The 21,055-nt window shown below is 38.6% G+C and overlaps 1 long non-coding RNA gene across 3 annotated transcripts in view; it reads left to right on the plus strand.

Moving 5' to 3' along the window:
* The window catches only part of LOC101674398, a 77,404-nt gene that overhangs the window by 24,721 nt on the left and 31,628 nt on the right, over positions 1–21,055 (plus strand). Inside the window, exon 3 of one of the 3 annotated variants that reach the window (XR_006608216.1) lies at positions 14,501–14,645. The exons of the other annotated variants lie outside the window; for them this stretch is intronic. This is a non-coding gene — a long non-coding RNA (uncharacterized LOC101674398). Of the gene's footprint in view, positions 1–14,500; positions 14,646–21,055 lie in introns of those variants that run through there. 3 annotated transcript variants of the gene reach the window in all.

The following is a 21,055-nucleotide window of genomic DNA, read 5'->3' on the forward strand; positions in this document are numbered from 1 at the left end:
GGATCATGACCTGAGCTGAAGGCAGAGGCTTTAACCCGCTGAGCCACCCAGGTGCGCCTATCTGAAAATTTCTTAATCAGCAGACCAGGAGTGGAAGTTGGAATCTGCATTTTAACAAAAACCCATGGTGTTTCCCCATGCAGGTGATTCTCAGATCACACTTCCACATAGTGAGATTCTGAAGCAGTGCAGTTGTGAATCTCCTTGAGAATTTGCTTCATTCAATCAAAGGCTTTTACTGGGAAAATATTGATAGACACCCAGAGCTTTCACACAGTTCAGGAGGTTGCAGGAGTAACCAAAATTCACAAACTCCATGAAATCCAGATTGAGAACTGGAGTGTTGTCATCTCATGTGCTTTACTGAAAAGTTCATGTGCTTTACTGAAAAGCTCAAGTTTTCCCCAGAAGTGAGAGGAAAACAAGTTTGGGTTTCTCCTACTCCCTCTACTCACCATCTTTCCCCACGCTTCTCAGAGCAAGAGGGATTTTTTTCTTGTCTTTCCACAAGATATAAGGCCTTTCTATTACTATTTGAGTGTGTATTTATTTTTCTTTTTTTTAAATAATTTTTAAATTTTTTAATAAACATATAATGTATTATTAGCCCCAGGGGTACAAGTCTGTGAATCGCCAGGTTTACACACTTCTCAGTACTCACCATAGCACATACCCCCCACAATGTCCATCACCCAACCACCTTCTCCCCACCCACCCCACCCAGCAACCCTCAGTTTGTTCTGCGAGATAAAGATTCTCTTATGTTTGTCTCCCTCCCGATCCCATCTTGTTTCATTTATTCTTTTCCTACCCCCCCCCATGTTGCATCTCCACTTCCTCATTCAGGGAGATCATATGATAATTTTCTTTCTCCGATTGACTTATTTCACTAAGCATAATACCCTCTAGTTCCATCCACATCGTTGCAAATGGCAAGATTTCATCTTTTGATGGCTGCATAATATCTACATCTATATCTATAGATATAGATATAGATATAGATATAGATAGATATATATATCACATCTTCTTTATCCATTCATCTGTTGATAGACATCTAGGTTCTTTCCATAGTTTGGCTATTGTAGACACTGCCACTATAAACATTCAGGTGCACGTGCCCCTTCGGATCACTACATTTGTATCTTTAGGGTAGATACCCAGTAGTGCAATTGCTGGGTCATAGGGTAGCTCTATTTTCAACTTTTTGAGGAACCTCCATGCTGTTTTCCAGAGTGGCTGCACCAGCTTGCATTCCCACCAACAGTGTAGGAGGGTTCCTCTTTCTCCACATCCTTGCCAACATCTAGCATTTCTTGACTTGTTAATTTTAGCCATTCTGACTGGTGTGAGGTGTTATCTCATTGTGGTTTTGATTTGTATTTCCCTGATGCCGAGTGATGTGGAGCACTTTTTCATGTGTCTGTTGGCCATCTGGATGTCTTCTTTGCAGAAATGTCTGTTCATGTCCTCTGCCCATTTCTTGATTGGATTATTTGTTCTTTGGGTGTTGAATTTGCTAAGTTCTTTACAGATTTTGGATACTAGCCCTTTATCTGATATGTATTTGCAAATATCTTCTCCCATTCTATCAGTTATCTTTTGGTTTTGTTAACTGTTTCCTTTGCTGTGCAGAAGCTTTTGATCTTGATGAAATCCCAATAGTTCATTTTTGCCCTTGCTTCCCTTGCCTTTGGTGATGTTCCTTTGAAGAAGTTGCTGTGGCTGAGGTCAAAGAGGTTGCTGCCTTGTTCTCCTCAAAAATTTTGTTGGAGTCCTTTCTCACATTGAGGTCCTTCATCCATTTTGAGTCTATTTCGTGTGTGGTGTAAGGAATGGTCCAATTTCATTTTTCTGCACCATTTGTTGAAGAGGCTGTCTTTTTTCCATTGGACATTCCTTTCTGCTTTGTCGAAGATTAGTTGACCATAGAGCTGAGGGTCTATTTCTGGGCTCTGTATTCTGTTCCATTGATCTATGTGTCCATTTTTGTGCCAGTACCATACTGTCTTGATGATGACAGCTTTGTAATAGAGCTTGAAGTCTGGAATTGTGATGCCACCAACTTTGGCTTTCTTTTTCAATATTCCTTTTCTGGTTATTTGAGGTCTTTTCTGGTTCCATATAAATTTTAGGATTATTTGTTCCATTTCTTTGAAAAAAAAAATGGATGGTATTTTGATAGGGCTTGCATTAAATGTGTAGATTGCTTTAGGTAGCATAGACATTTTCACAATATCTGTTCTTCCAATCCATGAGCATGGAACATTATTTGAATGTTTATTAACACAAAAGTGGATTAATCATTTACAGAGCATAAAAACCATACATAGTGATGACAAAAAGCTAAAATTGCAAAGAAAATTAGAAAATAGAAAAATAGTAATACATAGTCCTACCGCCCAAAGAGGTAGTGAGATAATCATTTTATTTAATTGTCTACATTTTTTTCATAGTTTTGGTAATAATGTAATTGATGCCTGGGTCCTATGCCAGATATTCTGATCTGTTTGGTATGGGGTATCTTCTGGACTCAGCAGTTTTCAAAGGCTTCTTAGGTGATTGTAACATGCAGCAGAGGTTGTGAGCCTCGGCTCCAGCCACCTGCCATGGATTTGCTCTCTGTGTTCTTTCTATATTCTTCGTTGGTTGGCCTTGCACAGTGGGTCATAGAATGTACCAGGAATCAGTTGTTATCACGACTGGGCATCAACATGAAAGAGAAAAATCTAATTACTAGCTCATGCTGGAGGGATGTCTACAACTGGCCATTCATGATGAAGAATAGGGGAGCCCAGCTTGAAATAAGATTAGATCTGAATGGGAGAAGATTATATGCTGGAATTATTAGATTTCACCACAAACCCCTGGAGTTGCCTGAGTTCCTGTGATTAGGGAGAGCTAATCAGGGCTGAGGAAGAAAAGAAGACATGGCAGCAATGCTCCAAGAGGAGGACCCAATATTAGAGCTAAGACTCTAGGCACAAGGGCACGTAGGTGTCTCAGTAGGTTATGCCCCTGACTCTTGTTTTCGGCTCAGTTTGTGATCTTGGGGCTGTGAGATGGAGCCTGGCATTGGGCTCTGTGCTCAGCGTAGAATCAACTTGGAATTTTCTCTTTCTCCCTCTGCCCCTCCGTGTCCCCTCTTTCAAATTAGTAAATCTTAAAAAAAAAAAAAAATTTAGGGTCAAGGCAGACCCAAGTCCCTGGAAGTGATACAGGCATGCCCTGGTGACTTGAAATCCTATCTCCAGCAAGCAAGTATGTCAAGACAGGGGTACTCACAACTCCCCCACTCCTCCAGGCCCACGCTCTCCTGAGGCTGCATAGGAGACTCCAGTTTGCTTTCTGTGTGTTGAGAATTTTAAGTAAAATCACTGTGCAGGTCCAGGCACCAGCCTCCTGGTGTTCACTAGCCCAAGTTACCAGGGTGTTTAAATTCAGTGGCAACTTTAGGTTGGCACTGAACCTTGGGAAAGGGATTGAGAATCTTGAGGCTGATTTTATAAGAGTCTCAAGGTCGTACCCCTCGAGATCTCCATAATCACAACAAAAACTTGTCCCTATCCTTAGACACCCTGGATGAAAGGACTGAAAAGGTCAGGGGCCTTCCCAGTGTTTCTCACACATCAGAAACAGGCGTGCTAGTCCTTATACTGATGTTGGAAGAAATGGGTCAGGGGACTCAGGATGGAAATTGTTTATTATTATTATTGAAGTGTAGTTGACATGTTAGTTTCAGGTGTATAACAGTGATTTAGCATTTATATAGACTATGATACATATAATCGCCATGGTAAATCTAGCTATCCTCTGTCAACTTTCAAACTTGTTACAATATTATTAACTATATTCTCTGTGTTGTACATTTCACCCCTCTGTCTTTTTTTTTTTTTTTAAGATTTTATTTATTTATTTGACAGAGATCACAAGTAGGCAGAGAGGCAGGCGGGCGGGGGGGGGGTGCGGGGAAGCAGGCTCCCCGCTGAGCAGAGAGCCCAATGTAGGGCTCTATCCCAGGATCCTGAGACCATGACCTGAGCTGAAGGCAGAGGCCTAACCCACTGAGCCACGCAGGCCCCGCTTCACCCCTGTGTCTTATTTATTTATTTATTTATTTATTTTAAAGATTTTATTTATTTATTTGACAGAGAGAAATCACAAGTAGATGGAGAGGCAGACAGAGAGAGAGAGAGAGAGAGGGAAGCAGGCTCCCTGCTGAGCAGAGAGCCCGATGCGGGACTTGATCCCAGGACCCTGAGATCATGACCTGAGCCGAAGGCAGCGGCTTAACCCACTGAGCCACCCAGGCGCCCCCTGTGTCTTATTTATTTTATTTTTTTTTTGTTTTTAAAAACTTTTAATTTTTTGAAAAATTTATTTATTTTTAGTAATTTCTACACCCATTGTGGGGCTCAAACCCGTGATCACATGCTCTTCTGACTGAGCCAGGCAGGATCTCTTTATTTATTTTATAACTGGAAGTTTGTACCTTTTAATCCCCTTCCCCGACTTTACTCATTTCCCCCTCCCCCTCCTCCTCTGGCAACCAACAGACTTTTCTCTGTATCTATGAGTCTCTTTCCGTTTTCTTTTACATATTTGTCTGTCTTGTTTTTTAAGATTTCACATATAAGTTAAATCATATGGTATGGGTCTTTCTCTGACTTATTTCACTTTGCATTATGCCCTCTACCTCCATCCATGTTGTTGCAAATGACAAGATCTCATTCTTTTTTTATGGCTGACTAGTATTTATTATATATTTATATATATACTTATACGTATATATATATATACACATATTTATATTATATATTTATATTTATATATTTAAATGATTTATCCATTCTGCTATCAGTGGACATCTTGATTGTTTCCGTATCTTGGCTATTGTAAATAGTGCTGCATTGAATATGGGGTTACATGTATCTCATCAAACTAGTGTTTTCTCTTTGGATAGATATCTAGAAGTAGCATTGCTGGATTGTATGGTAGTTCTATTTTGATTTCTTTAGGAACCTCCGTGCTGTTTTCCATAGTGTCTGCACCATTTTGCATTACTAGCAACAGTGCATGAAGGTTCCCTTTTCTCCGCATTCTTGCCAAAACTTATTTATTGTCTCTTTTGGTAACAGCTCTTCTAAAAGGTGATAGCTCATTTTGGTTTTGATGGGATGGTGAATCTTCCGTGTACCTCCTATTATAGTTGTTGCAGAGGTCTTGTAATAAAATTTACTATAAAATCATGGTAGCTAGCAGGCTAGCTGCTAGATATTGTTATTTATTAATAAAGCAGAACATTAATTACTAAAACATATTAGTATTTTAACAACTGTATTTCAGTATCATTGGTATTCTTTGTAATGCAACGTATTTTATGTAGTTGCAAACATGAACAGGGCTTCGTTTTGTATTATTTTGATTCATGATGCTTGTCACTTCCATTTTTTTTGGTTTAAAGGTGATTTAGGAATCAGGAGCTGAAAACTAGCAGAGGGAAATAGGGACATTTACCTCGCTAGAGCTGAAATTCTTTTATTCCAACCTTTATTTTCTTTGTTCCCAGGATATTTTTTTTTAATCTGCTAGTATGATTTACATATGCAAATTTGCTTTCTATAAGAGCTACATTGGAATTACCTTTCACGGTGAATAATTATTTGCTTCCCAGTGGGGGCTAGATCAACTCCTGCTGGTTCTATTGCGGAATCAATGATAAGGTACATTAATAAGGTACATTAAGGAGCCTCAGAATCACTCCCATGAGACTGTTTTCCTTTCTGTGCTCTATCTCATTGATGTGGCCTCTCCTTTTCACGGTGTTGGGAATTGTAATTCAGGTACGATACTTATTAGCTTATCCTCTGTGTCTTCGGATCACAGGTGGAGATGTGACTTTCAAAACCATCTCATATTCAAAGTTCCAAAACCAATAGCATAAGCGCAGAGATGGTTTGTGTACCCACTTCCCCCCCTTGATATTTTAGGAATAAATGTTAAGAATAGAAGTGGAAATTATCTATTCTAACAGGCCTAGTCGTAAACATTCTCAGGGCTATTTTTATGGGAGAATATGCTACAACACTGTTCGTGAACTCTTTCCTCAGAAGGACGCACACCAGACTGGCACCTCAGAGCCTTGTTTTACCAGATATAACAGTAAAGGAAACTTACATTAGTACTAGTGAAAGTTAACATGCAAAACAAATAATAAAATGTATTTGTTTTTGTGCATTTTAACATCTCCCTCTGTAATGAAGAAAATTGTATTTTTATCATATGCTTTTTGTAGTGTCTTATGTAATTCCTTACTATTTGATAGGAGGTCAGCCCTTTTCATGTTCAACACCTTTGATGAAACCCCTTGAGACACAGGGTGCAGGGTAGGTTAGTATATGATGCTTTGTAGTTAAATAGTTCTTTACCTCTCTCTCCCCTTCATCTTTTCTTGGGTCTGGGGCCTGAGAGAATTCTCCAGAAATACCCTCTCTGCTGTGGGCCTTAACTGCAAGAACTGATGATGGTAGCAAGGCCAACATACGGGATTTCTTGTAGAGAACACTTTCCTACTTTTTAAAAAAATTTTAAGTCCCCTGTGTATTTTGCACCCTCTTTTGTAGCTGTTAAGCTATTTATTTTTGTAACGATGCATTACATTTATAGATGCGTACATTTAAATGAGTCCAGTTTAATGAAGAAGGATCATGATGAGGAAATGTTTTCCATAATCTTTCCCCCTCTCTCTCTTTAAACAAAAAGAGCACAAAATGGTTTCATTCTTAAACATTTATTAGAATAATCTTTTGTACAGGGTTCTCTTTGAGCAAATCAACTCCTCTTATGCTCTGGCAGATAACAATGTTGTGGAGAAACATAAACACAATGGAGCCTGTCGGTGCATAGCTCTGTGATGCTGTGCACTGCAGGGTGTTCAAGGACAGTCTCTGCCAGAACCTTTGATTCTTCTTCTGGCGAGGAGGTAAGTACATCCCCAGAGCTCAAAGCAGAAAGACACAAATAATATGAGAGATCTACCTGAGGAACTTCAGGAGTTCTAAAGAAGATGAACATCCGATTCCAGGGCTTCACCCACAGAAGCCTCCTCGGAACATTTGCATATGGTCCCAGAATCTGCACGAGGCATTTCAGAGTATCTGCTGCACGTGGGCCCCACACTGAATTTTGAGAAATACCAATCTACTTAGTCTTTTCATCAACTCAGGTTCTTGTTTTTCCTTTTGAGTATAGATTCTTCTTGTTCCATTTAAGTACTCAATTGTGTTAGCACATTGCAATAGTATCCAGAACACAGCACTTACATACTGTGAGAGCTTGCGCTCTGCCATGCCTTCTACTGAATGACTACTAGGTCCACAATCTCTTATTGGAAACCTTTTGGGGTAAATGCGTTCTAGGCTTAAGAATTTTTCATAGAAAGGTGCTAAATAAATGATCCATCTCTAATGACACTGTTAGCTTACATTCAACTGTCAGCATCAAAACTCTTCAGGACCCCTCTCCTCTCTCTGACCCTCCCCATTGTGACCCTACCAACCCCCAGCACTCGAAGTCTCCCCACACTGCTTCTTCCCACCCCCAGCCCCTGGAGAGAGAGTGCAAGAGAGTACAGGACAGGTGATGGTGGTGTCGGAGGGGGAGAATTAGAGGGGAAGAAAGAGAGAGGGAGGATCTTAAGCAGGCTCCACACCCCGGGCAGAGCCTGACTCAGGGCTCAATCTCGTGACCCTGAGATAGTGACCTGAGCCGAAATCAAGGGTCAGATATTTAACCAACTGAGCCAGCCTGGTGCCCCTCCCCGCACTGCTTCTAAGAACTTCCATGTTTTTCTGAAATAATCTACAAATCTATTTTATATCAAAATTTTACCAAATTCTATCAAATTGTATTATGCTTCTATTATTATGCTTCTATTCTCATTGGTAGCATCAAAACATTTGTATTATGCTGCTCAGCTTTAATATCGATTTTCAGATGTATTTTTATTCACTATTGCTTTTTTTTAAATTAACATATTATGTATTGTTTGCTTCAGGGGTACAAGTCTCTGATTCATCAGTCTTACTCAATTCACAGCATTCACCATAGCACATACCCTCCCCAATGTCCATAACCCAACCACCCTCTCCCACTCTCCCCCTCATTCCCCAGCAACCCTCAGTTTGTTTCCTGAAATGAAGAGTCTCTTAAGACTCCCCGGTCTCTCTCCCCGGTTCCATCTTGTTTCATTTCTTCCCCTCCCTACCCACTGTGATCCCCTGCCCTCCCTCTCAAATTCTTTATGTGAGAGAGATCATATGATAATGGCTTTTTTTATTTGGTATATTCCTTCTTGTTGGGTTATACTTTATTCTTTCTGGAATACATTCTTGCTTAATTCTATATAAAAGGCTTTATGGTGATATGTTTCATGGAAAACATTTCTTTTGCCATCAACCTTAAATACTGGTTTAGAGTGATAACGAACTCTGGGTCAGACTTTCCTGCTGAAATGGAAAGACATTATTGCTTCACTCTCTGTCATCCCATATTTCAAATGAGAAATTTGAAATCAATCTGATTCTTGCCCTACTGTAATTTTTTATTCTGTGGGTAATTTAGTATATTAATATTACACTTAAAATTTTACTAGGACTTTTGTAGATATTTTAATGTTTTTCTTTCTCTCCATTTGATAAAGGCAGATTCTTCTAAAATGGATGCTCAAGCTTTTTTTCAACATGGGGAGATTTTTCCGTTCTTCGATTTTCTTTATTCCATTGTCCTAAAGCTAAGACCTTAGAGGCCCTGTGCCTCTTAAAGTTTCTTCTTTTTTTTCTTTTGTATGTTCTCTGCAAAATAAGGTGACTGATGCTTCGGCTCACTAATTCTGTCTTCAGTAGGATTCATCCTGCTATTTAGCCTTCCACTGAGTTTAGTTTTGTGTTTCAGGAATTATGTTTTTAATTTCCCAAATTCCTGAATGCTTATTTTTCACAGCAGCCTTTTTCTGCCCCCTTAGTAAAATACCCTATCAAATCTCTCTCATTTTACCAACTCTTTTCTTCTTCTGTTCCCTTTATTGACTCTGCTTCTCTTAGGACTAGTTCTGTTTGTTGAGTTTAATTAATTTTTCCATGAGCAAATATTTCCTTTAACTCAAAAAATTTCTAAGTTGGGCATATTTCAGGGTTCTCCTTGGCAATATTCTCCTTTTTCCTCATATGAAATTGAGAATTGTTCAGCTCTGTTGGGTTTTGCCATCAGTTTTTTATTTTCTAGAAAATCCAAAGTGTTTTGAACTTCAGGCATGCTGTAAACCAGTATGGGTTTATGGTTGTGTATGGTTTTTGCTATTAATAAAGAGCTATTTTGTTTTCCATTTGGTTATTTTTTTCTTGCACCTATTTGGTGTGAAATCCCATAAGGAGAAGCAGTAAGTGGTAAACAATCAAGGCAGGATTGTTAAGATCATAATAGCATATAATCTTTTCACCAAACAGGTACATATTGACATCCAGTGTTGATATGTACGTAAGAACTAGTATTTGGGCCAAAGTACCATTTAGGGAAACTAAATCTCAGTGAACCTATGATAATTGACACTTTCACTTGAGTTAATATTAGATTGTTAGGAAAAGAGGTACTTTGGGGGAATCAGAAGATGGTCATCTCAAGATAGGCAGTGCTTCAATATACAAGTGTTTTAGGTACTGATAAGTACAGAACGTTTTTTTTTTCCACCAGAACTTGTTTTTCCCTTCATTGTATTGTTCAGTCACAATTGTGGGCCAGTATTTTTTTAAATTCTATTAATTTAATTAATTAATTTTTAATTTTTCAAATTTACTTAATTTTTAATTTATTTAAATTTAATAAATTTATTTATTTACTTAATTTTTAATTTTTTGTGGGCCAGTATTTTAAAGTGTAAAAGCCTGAGCACTAGGAAACACTGATGTGTGAAACATTTGGGATTTAAATTCTTAGTGCTTGGCGTGGGTAGGTGGCGCTAGAATTGTAGTTACAAATCGAGTGTCTCCTTATTTTGAAGAAGATGCAAGGAAAAGAAAATCACTGTCTCATTCAGCATTCATTTCATGTGGCTTGTCCTCAGCTCCTGGAATTCATGACCCTGGCCCCTCACCATCCGGTCTGTACCAGCACATGCCTTCCTGTTCTGGTTCTGACTTGTCCATTTCATAAACTCAAATTACCGATGTGAGTCAAGCTTGGGAATTCAGCTGTGGTGGGGTCAGGGTAGGGGCTGGCATGGAGGATGATTTTATTTTAAGCAAATGTTTAAAGAAATGGAAATCCTTAGGTTGATGTAGAGAACAAAGAAACAAATTCAATAATATTATTAAAATCTAAGGACTGAAAAGGAAATTTAAAAACTTGTGCCCAAATACTATGCCTTCAGAACTCAAGTTTGCTTCAAAACTTGGAAAGGAATGTGATCATCTCATGAAATAAGTGTTAGTAGTCAGAAAAGGAAGAATATGAAACATGTCTTTGGTTTTCTTTCTGCTGTTTTCTTTGTCTACCCACCTTTCCCAAGAAAATATTAGAAAATATTAAGTCTCTGCTCTGTTCTTTGACTGCCAACACGAATGTGGTCTGGATTATACCATATCCTTGGATCTAGAGAAATAATTTTGCTTAGAAAGAAGCTGCTATCACGACGTGGTATTAGTTTGTATTTGGTGGGTGTAGGATCTACTGATGTTCTTACATGTTCTGCTGATCGTTATGAGCTTGAGAAAACCAGAGCAGTGAGACAAGTCAGTTTGCATTAACTCCGTTTTAGAGGGAGTTTGAGAGCGCTTCTCCCATCTCAGTGGAAGATGTTCCAGGCCACAGCTGTGAACAAAGCAATTGCTACTCCATGTGAGTGAACCAACTCCAACTGGGAGTGAACAAAATAAGAAATGAGGATGGCAAGAAAAATGGAATGCAAGTTCTTTTAGATTTTAGTTTCACCAGAAGCAGGGGGATTTTGTTTAGGACTTCCATTATACTCTAGTGAATTAAGTGGGAGAAAATTAAGGTTTCTCAGTTTCGTATTATTCTTTATCTTCTTTAGGCTTGTAGTATAAATTCTGGTGAATCAGTCTGAACATCATGATTACACATAGGGGATGGAAAAAGAATAGATGGTGAATTTCTTGCTTTAAGTAACCTGTGATGTTTAAGTTAATACACTTTTGTGACTTGTTTCAGAGACTTTTGGGGACAACAGCTAAACTAAACAGATTCTTGATGGTTCTAAGGAAAATTAATGAAGTAATTGATATTGGGGGAACTTTTCCAAGTCTGAGGGAAGCTCCACTACTTTAAAATACTCTTGGGCTCTGATGGGGCAACCAACTTGTCCTGATTTGCCTGGAGCTTTCTTAGTTTTAAGTGTGCCAGAAAGCCTCCCCTATTTCTGCTTATTAGTCAGGGTTCTCCAAAGAAATAGAACCAATAGGAAGGGAGGAAGGATGGATGGAAAGATGGATGGATGGAGAGAGAGGGTGGGAGAGAGAAAGAGAGAGAGACTCATTGTGAGAGATTGGTTCACACAATTTTGGAGGCTAAGCCTGTAATCTGCCCTCTGCAAGCTGAAGACCCAGGAAAGCTGTTAGTGTAATTCCAGTCCCAGCACCTAAGAACCAGGGGAGCCAATGGTATACATCTCAGTCCAAATCTGAAAACCCAAGAGCCAGAAGAGCCTACATCCCAAGGTAGAAGAAGATGGATGCCCCAATTCAAGCAAGAGAGCAGATTTGCTCCTCCTCCACCTTTTTGTTCTGTCCAGGCCTCTGTGATTGGAAGCCTACCCACCTTGGTGAGAACAGTCTTTTTTTACTCAGTCTATTCAAATGCTTATCTCTTTCAGAAACACCTTCACAGAATGACCCCAAAATAATGTTTCACCAGCTATCTGGACACCCCTTAGCCCAGTCAAGTTGATCACAAAATTAACCATTACACCCTGTCTGACTGGAGGATAGCCCCCCATCAGTGGACCTTAATTTCTGTTTGCAATCCCAAGGGGATGAGGCAATCAAATATGAAAATGAAGTGACAACTTCTTTTCACTCTGCCTACCTGTATACTGTTCCCTGAGGAGGACAGAGTTGTTAATCAACATCGTAAGAGCCCTAGACATTCACTGGGTGTTTTTGTTGTTGTTGTTGTTTGTTTTTGCTTGCTTTTACTTCTGGGTAAGGTTATTTTATTTGAAAAGTCAGCATCCATGTAGGGCTTATGCTCTTGCTCCTCCCTCTGAACAAAGCAGAATCTGCTTCCTAGAGACAGGCCAGCCGTTCTCTTCTCCATTGGTTCCCAGTACAGGGGGAGTTTTGCCTCCCAGGAACATTTGTCAGTGTCTGGAGACAATGTTGGTTGTCGTAACTGGAAGCGTGGGTGTGTTATTGGCATTTAGTGGATAGAGGTCATCAGGAGATGCTGCTGAACTTCCAGGGATGCACAGATTAACACTCCGTTTGTGCAAGAAGAATTATCTCATCTAAAATTTCAGAAGCGCCCAGACTGTAAAACACTGTGCTTACTTTCTTATTCCATGAAGTTATATATGTGAGTAGACCAGGGTGTGCAAACACCACTGAGTGTGTTGCTGACATGTGGGGGAGCAGGATGCCTTACTTCTGTCTGCAGGTCTTAGCTGAGTTTTTAAAACACAGACTTAATGAAACAGTCTTGCATTGTTTATCTTGTCTAATGATTTAGAAGGCAATAATGTATTTCCTTTTTGCCCATTATTCTTCACATTTGGTTTCTTCCATTGGGAATTCTGTAGGAAAGACCGGTGAATATTGAGTCATGATTTGGACTCTTCTTGTTTCTGGGCTATAATACCATCATCATATCATGAAAATGCTGCCTCTTTCCACCTGTTGTCCCCCATCAGTGTATCTTCAACCTTTTCCTCTGTCCAGACTCTTTCCTATCAGTAGGAAGACATGTTCATACTTTAAACTGTAGTTTAACTTTAAAAATCATCTTAAAAAAGCTTTTCCCTTTATCCCACATCCCTGTTCTCTATTTAATATTGAAGATTTTTGAGAGTTGAGAAATGGCAAATTTAGCACAGCCAGTGAGTGTTCCAGTGGTAAGTGAGGTCCACACTGAGACCCAGATGAGGTAATGTGCCCATAATCAAAGCATGCATTATTGCTTTCATGCAGCCCATGCTTACTTAGTATTGTTATGGGTGAATGTAGAACAATATATTACCCTTCAAAGTTCTTGTGGAAATTTGAACATAGGACATTAAAGAAAGTCAAGAAAAGTTCAAAGTTGAGGATCCTTAGGGTTGCAAACAGATTACTTCTAATATGGAATCCAGACTCTCACTTTCTCTGACTGCCCTGATGCTAAAACACAAGCTTATCACTTAGAACTCACCAGATGCCCCTGCATCAGACTGAGACTTAGAAACTAGTGACACAATACTCTGTACGTGATTAGTTGTGAGGATAGCGGCATCCTGGGTAGCACTCCCCAGTTTCCGGAGGCAGTAGTATTTCCAGTAGCCAGGTCCCCAGGCCAGAATGGGTGGTGGAGTAACATAGGGAGTTTTCTTGTCCAGCAGCAGAGCAGTGTGACCTTCAGGGGACCACTTCCATAGATTTTGGATATTGTTCCTTGTTATGTTGCCTCTAGACCTGGTCCTTTAGCCTTTCTGCGTATGAAATGAGCTACTTATATGATTTAATTCAGTCTTTCCTGAGCAAATTAGCCAGAATTTGGTTCTGTTGTTTGCTGCTGAGCATTCTCGTTGGTCCACAGTGGATCCTCCTTGACAAGATGGCAGCCAAATGTGGAATAAATATAACATAGTCAGACCCTATCACCGAAAAAGGGCAGTTAAGTGAATTGTTTAATAATAACCATATTTTACTTTTTAGATTCTCTGCTCTAACCTTGCTTCTTCCCTCCTACCTCCGTTCATGTAGCTGCATCTGTTAAAATAGGGATGGCCAAGCTGTTTTTTCTGGATTTGGGGATTAAATCCCAACTTTCCCCTTAAGTTATAATTAAGTCTTAACTATCACTACATAGTGATAGATGAAAAATAATAAAAGAAAGGAAGGGAAATAAGGGAGAACTGATAAGAGGTATGGATGCGGACTGTTCAGATTGCAGTACTCAGTGACAGAGGCCTACAGACGTTTTCTATAAGGAAATATATAGTAAATACTTTGTCTTTGTGGGCCATAGATTTTGTCCCAGTGACTCAACTCTGTCATCATAGTGGGAAGGGAGCCATAGACAACACATAAGCAAATACATACAACTGTGTTCCAGTGAGATTTTATTCATAAAAACATATGGTAGACTGAATTTGGCTTACTGGGTATAGTCTGCAGCCCCCTGCTCTGTTATGCCAGGTTCTAGATTTTTCCCCCTGTTTACATTTAGGGCCAATTTTCTTGTGTTCATTTATTCATTCTATAATCATTCATTGAGTACATATTGGTTTCCACAGGTAAAGATTCTTACAAATACTCAAGGAGCATACAGCCTTTGGTGGATCAGGTAGGAGTATTATCCTGCTGGTGTCCTGGCCGTGCCCCCTCAAACTTATCTCCTCAGTTCACATCATCCACCTTCCCACTGCCAGAAGCTGCATTTCTTTGCCTCAGAAATTTCTCTGTCCATGAGTTGTATAGACTCATACCTCTCAAAGTATCTAATACAATCCTTCTTTTGAATCTGGGAGGGCTCTGTGACTGATTTGACCAATAGACTGTAACAGGTTTAAGTCCGGTAATATCTGGGCCCCGGCCTGAAGAGATTGCTAGCTTGCACTTCTTTACCTCTTAGAACATTTGATCTTAGAATCTAGGCTGTATGCTAGGAGGAAGTCCAAAGAGCCTCATGGAAAGACCAATATGTAGAGGGCCCAGTGCTAGTTTGCAGTACCTAGCCACGAGACTGAACCAGGAAGCAGGTCTTCCAGCCTTAGTCATGTCATCCCAACTAATACTGTGTGGAGCAAGACTGAACTCTCTCCACCAAGTGCCTGTATTTCAGATCCACAAGCAAAATGAGCTACATAGTTGTTTGAAATCTCTTAATTTGGGAGTTTAAAAAAAAATTAAAATATAATTAACATACAATATTATATTAGTTTCAGAGGCACAACATATTTAACAATTCTAATAATTACTCAATGCTAACCGTGATGAGTATAGTCACCTCCCATCAACATCCAATGTTATTATAACATTAATGATGATATTCTCTATGCTGTAATCTTTATCTCCATGACTTACTCATTTTACAACTGGGTGTTTGTACCTCTTAATCCTCTTTATCTATTTCACTCATTCCCCCATCTTCCTGCTCTCTGGCAACTGCCAGTTGTCTTTATTTAAGAGTCTGTTTTTTGTTTGTTCATTTCTTTTGCTCTTTAGAATCCACATATAAGTGAAATTATATGGTATTTATCTTTCTCTGATTTATTTTTGCTTAGCAAAATACTCTCTAGGTCTATTCATGACATTGAAAATGGCAAGATCTCATTCTTTCTTATGGCTGCACAATATTCCTTTATGTGTGTGTACATATACATGTACACACATATACATATATATGTATATGCACATATATACATATACTTCTGTAGATACATGTACACACACACACACACACACTGCCTCTTCTTTTTTTTTTTTTTAAGATTTTATTTATTTATTTGACAGAGATCACAAGTAGGCAGAGAAGCAGGCAGAGAGAGAGAGAGGAGGAAGCGGGCTCCCTGTGAAGCAGAGAGCCCGATGCGGGGCTCAATCCCAGGATCCTGGGATTATGACCTGAGCCGAAGGCAGAGGCTTTAACCCACTGAGCCACCCGGGCGCCCCAACACTGCCTCTTCCTTATCCATTAATTTATGTATGGACACACTTGGGTTGCTTCCATATCTTGGCTGTGTAAATAATGCTGCTGTAAACATAGAAGTGCATATGTCTTTTTGAATTAGTGTTTTTTGGGGAAGGGGGTAAATGCCTAGTAATGGAATTACTGGATTATATGGTATTTCTATGTTTTTAAAGAATTATTTAGGGGCGCCTGGGTGGCTCAGTGGGTTAGGCCTCTGCCTTCAGCTCAGGTCATGATCTCAGGGTCCTGGGATGGAGCCCCGCATCAGGCTCTCTGCTTGGCAGGGAGCCTGCTTCCTCCCCTCTCTCTCTGCCTGCCTTTCTGCCTACTTGTGATCTCTCTCTGTGAAATAAATTTTAAAAATCTTAAAAAAAAAGAGAGAGAGAGAATTATTTAATTATTTTAAAGAGAGAGAGAAAATGCAAGGGGGAGGGGGGGAGGGAAAGAGAGAATCCCAAACAGACTCTGAGGGTACCTGACATGAGACTCCATCTCGTGACCCTGAGATCATGACCTGAGCTGAAATCAAGATTCAGATGCCTAACCAGCTCAGCCACCCAGGAGTCCCTAGTATTTCTTTTTTAATTTTTCTGAGGAACTCCCATACTGTTTTCCACAGTGGCTACACCAGTTTACATTCCCACCAACAGGTGCATGCGGGTTCCTTTTCCTCTATACCCTGTCAGCACTTACTTGTCGCCTTTCTGATTCTAGTCATTCTGACAGATGTGAGGGGATAGCGCACTGTGCTTTTGGTTTGCAGTCCCCTGATGATGAATGATGCTGAGTCTCTTTTCATGTGTTTGTTGGCCATTTGGATGTCATCTTTAGAAAAATGTCTATTCATGTCTTCTGCCCATTTCTTAATTGGATTATTTGTTTTTTGATTGTTGAGTTGTGTAAGTTCTTTATTTGGATATTAACCCTTTATCAAATATAACATTTGCAAATATCTTTTCCCATTCAATAGATTTCCTCCTTATTATGCATATGGTTTTCTTTTTTGTGCAAAAGCTTTTATTTTAGTGTAGTTTCAATAGTTTAATTTTGTTTTTGTTTTCCTTCCCTGCAGAGACATACCTAGAAAAATGTTGCTAAGACTGATGTCAAAGAGATCACTCCATATGTTTTCTTTAGGAATTTTATGGTTTCAGGTCTCACATTTAGGTCTTTAATCTATCTTGAGTTTATTTTTGTATATGCTGTGAGAAAGTGGTCCAGTTCCATTCATTTGCATGTAGCTACTCAGTTTTCCCAACACTGTTTATTGAAGAGACTGTGTTTTCCCCATTTTATGTTCTTGCCTACTTTGGCAAGATTAATTGACCTTGTAAGTGTGGGTTTTTCTGGGGTCTCTATTCTGTACCACTGATCTGTGTTGTACCAGTACCATGCTGTTTTGATTACTCTATTCTGTACCACTGATCTGTTTTTGTACCAGTACCATACTATTTTGATTACTATAGCTTTGTAGTAGATCTTGAAAGCTGGGATTGTAATACCTCCAGTTTTGTTCTTTCTCAAGAATAATTGTTGTTATCTAGGGTCTTTTGTGGTAGCATACAGATTTTAGCATTATTTGTTCTAGTTCTGTGAAAAATGCTGTTGGTATTTTTGTAGGGATTGCATTAATCTTTATATTGCTTTGGATAATATGGGCATTTTAAGAATATGAATTCTTCTAATTCATGAGCATGGAATGCCTTTCCATTTGTTTTTGCCATCTTTAATTTCTTTCTTTAATGTTTTATAGTTTCCAGGGTACAGGTCCTTCACCTATTTGGTCTAATTTACTTCAAGGCATTTTATTCTTTTCAGTGAATTGCATAATGTATTTAATACATTAAATATACATTAAATATATATAATATAATGTATTATTATAATACATTAAGGATTTTTTTTCTTAATTTCTCTTTCTGCTACTTCATTATTAGTGCATAGAAATGTAACCCATTTCTGTGTATTAGTTTTGTATCCTGCAACTTTATTGAATTAATTTATTACTTCTAATAGATTTTGGTGGAATTTTTAGGGTTTTCTATGTATAGAAATACATTGTGCAAATATTGACAGTTTTACTTCTTCCCTTCCAATATGGGTGTGTTTTGTTTCTTTTTGTTGCCAGATTGTTGTGGCTAGGACTTCAGTACTGTGTTGAATAAAAGTGGTGAGTGTGGACATCCTTGTCTTTTTCTTGATCTTAGAAGAAAATCTCTCAGTTTTTCACCATTGCATGATGAAGCTGTGGATTATTCATATATGGTTATTAGGTGGAGGTATGTTCCCTGTAAAGTTACTTTGTTGAGAATTTTTAACATGAGCGCATGTTGAATCTTGTCAAATGCTTTTTCTGCATCTATTGAGATGATTATTATATATTTTTTATGCTTTCTGTTATTGTTAATGTATTGTTATTATATATCTTTCATAATTTTGGTGTATCACATTGATTTGTGTTAAATCATACTTACATTCTTGGAATAAATCCCATTTGATTATGCTGAATGACCCTTTTAAATGTATTTTTAAATTCAGTTTGCTAATATTTTGTTGAGGACTTTTACATCTATGTTCATCAGAGATTTTAACCTATGGGTTTTTTGTTTTGTTTTGTTCTGTTCGTTTTTGTTTTGCTTTTTTTAAATGTCTTTGATTTTTGGTATCAGAGTAATGCTGACCTCAAAGAATATTTTTGGAAGCTTTGCTTTCTCCTCTATATTTTGGAATAGTCTTTTTTTTTTTTTTAACGATTTTTGAGGAGAATAAGTATTAACTCTTCTTTAAATGTTTGGTAGAATTCATCTGTGAATCCATCTAGTCCTGGACTTTTTTTTTTTTTAAAGATTTTATTTATTTATCAGAGAGAGAAGGGGAGAGAGCGAGCACAGGCAGACAGAATGGCCAGGCAGAGGCAGAGGGAGAAGCAGGCTCACCGCTGAGCAAGGAGCCCGATGTGGGACTCGATCCCAGGACGCTGGGATCATGACCTGAGCCGAAGGCAGCTGCTCAACCAACTGAGCCACCCAGGCGTCCCTGGTCCTGGACTTTTGTTGGGAATTTTTGGATTACTAATTCAATTTTGTTGCTAGGAATAGGTCTGTTCAGATTTTCTGTTTCTTCTAGATTCGGTTTTGGAAGACTGTTTCTAAGGATTCATCCATTTCTTCTAGGTTGTCCAGTTTGGTGGCATTTAATTTTTGTAGTAGTCTCTTATAATTCTTTGTATTTCTTTGGTGTTGGTTGTTACTTCCCCTCTTTTATTTCTGATTTTATTTATTTAGGGTCTCTCTTTTTTCTTGATGAGTCTGGCGACAGTTTTATCAGTTTTGTTTATCTTTTCAAAGAACCAGGTCTTGGTTTCATTAATCTTTTCTATTGTGTGGCATTCTTTTTTGGTTTTTATTTCATTTATTTCTGCTCTGATCTTTATTATATACTTCCTTCTACTAACATTGGCCTTTGTTATTCTTTTTCTAGTTCCTTTAGGTGTAAGATTAGATTGTTTTTTGTTTTTTGTGGGGTTTTTTTTGAGATTTTTTTTCTTGCTTCTTGAGGTAGGCCTGTATCACTATAAATTGCTGAGAACTATTCCAGAGAATTTGGAAATTTCTGGTTTCCTTTTCATTAGCCTCCATGTTTTCTCTGTTTGTTTCTATGTATTTTTTAAATTTCCTCTTTGATTTCTTTGTTTATCCGTTGGCTGTTTAGTAGCATGTTGTTTCGCCTCCAAGTGTTTGTGGTTTTTAAAGTTTTTTTCTTATCAGTGATTTCTAGTTTCATATTGTTGTAACAAGAAAAGATGCATGATATGATTCGAATTTTCTTAAACTTTTTAAGACTTGTTTTATGGCTTCACATCCTGGAGAATGTTCCATGTGCACTTGAAAAAAAAGATGTGTTTTCTCTTTTTTTGAATGGAATGTTCTATATTTATCTGTTAAGTGCATCTGGTCTAATGTATCATTCAAAGATACTGTTCCCTTACTGATTTTCTGCCTGGATGATCTATCCATTGGTGGAAGTTGGGTCTTAATGTCCCTACTACTTTTGTGTCATTGTCAATCTTTCCCTCTGTGTCTGTTGATGGATTTTTGGTGTTCCAATGCTGGGTGCATAGATAGGTAAAATTGTTATATCCTCTTGTTCAATTTTTGGAAGTTTTTTTTTTTTTAAGATTTGATTTATTTATTTATTTATTTATTTGACACAAAGAGAGAGAGACAGCAAGAGTGGAACAAGCAGGGGCAGAGGGAGAGGGAGAAGTGGGCTTCCCACCAAGCAGGGAGCCAGACACAGGGCTTGATCCCAGGATCCTGGGATCATGATCTGAGCCAAGGCAGCCGACTAACGACTGAGCTACCCAGGCACCCCTGGAAGGTTTTTAATGCAGCAGTAGATGCCCACGACATTTATACTGGACTGAAAATAGTTATTTTTATCAGCCCTTAGCAGATGAAGGAACTGAAGTTCAGAGAAATTAGGTATGCTTTCCCCACGGTTTTACAACTAGTGTGTTACAGATTAAAATTTCAAACCCAGGCCTGCCAGATTCCAAAGCCCAGGCTCTTTTAACCTACCACATTGCCTCTCTGAGCCAAAAATTGAGATCAACTAAAATGAAATAAAAGGAAGGAAAAGGAGGATGTAAGAATAAGTCAGGATCATAGGTGATTGCTAAGCTGAAGCTGTCTAGTGCTGCTTTTTTGGGGAAGTATTTCAGGATTTCCATTCTTCCCCCCCACCGCCCACCAGACCTGCACCTGCCCATGTTAACTGTCCCTATTATTACTACTATTATTATGACTGCTGCTGTTGTAACACTTATCCCATGCTCTACTTGTCTGTCTCCTGAACTTGGGTGAGCCTCCCCTAGAGATCTTTAATTTATGTACTCCTATGCCTGGCTTAATGCTTGCTTCATAGCAGAAACTCAGTAAATGTTTTTTTGGGTGAATATATTGTTGGAATAAATTCTGGAATATATTGTTGATGCACAAAGAACCTTATCAACTAGACTAGAGATACAACTATTAGACACATGCTGTCTCTAACCTGGAAAGCAATGCAAAGATTATAAATAAAGAGTTAAGCTCTCTCACTTTTTTTATCTCCACCCACACCTGACTCCCCAAGGTAATCTGTGTTAATAATCCAC

Source organism: Mustela putorius, unplaced genomic scaffold (genome assembly GCF_011764305.1).
Source record: "Mustela putorius furo isolate JIRA1106 unplaced genomic scaffold, ASM1176430v1.1 tig00000854_pilon_pilon_pilon, whole genome shotgun sequence".
NCBI lineage: Eukaryota > Metazoa > Chordata > Mammalia > Carnivora > Mustelidae > Mustela > Mustela putorius.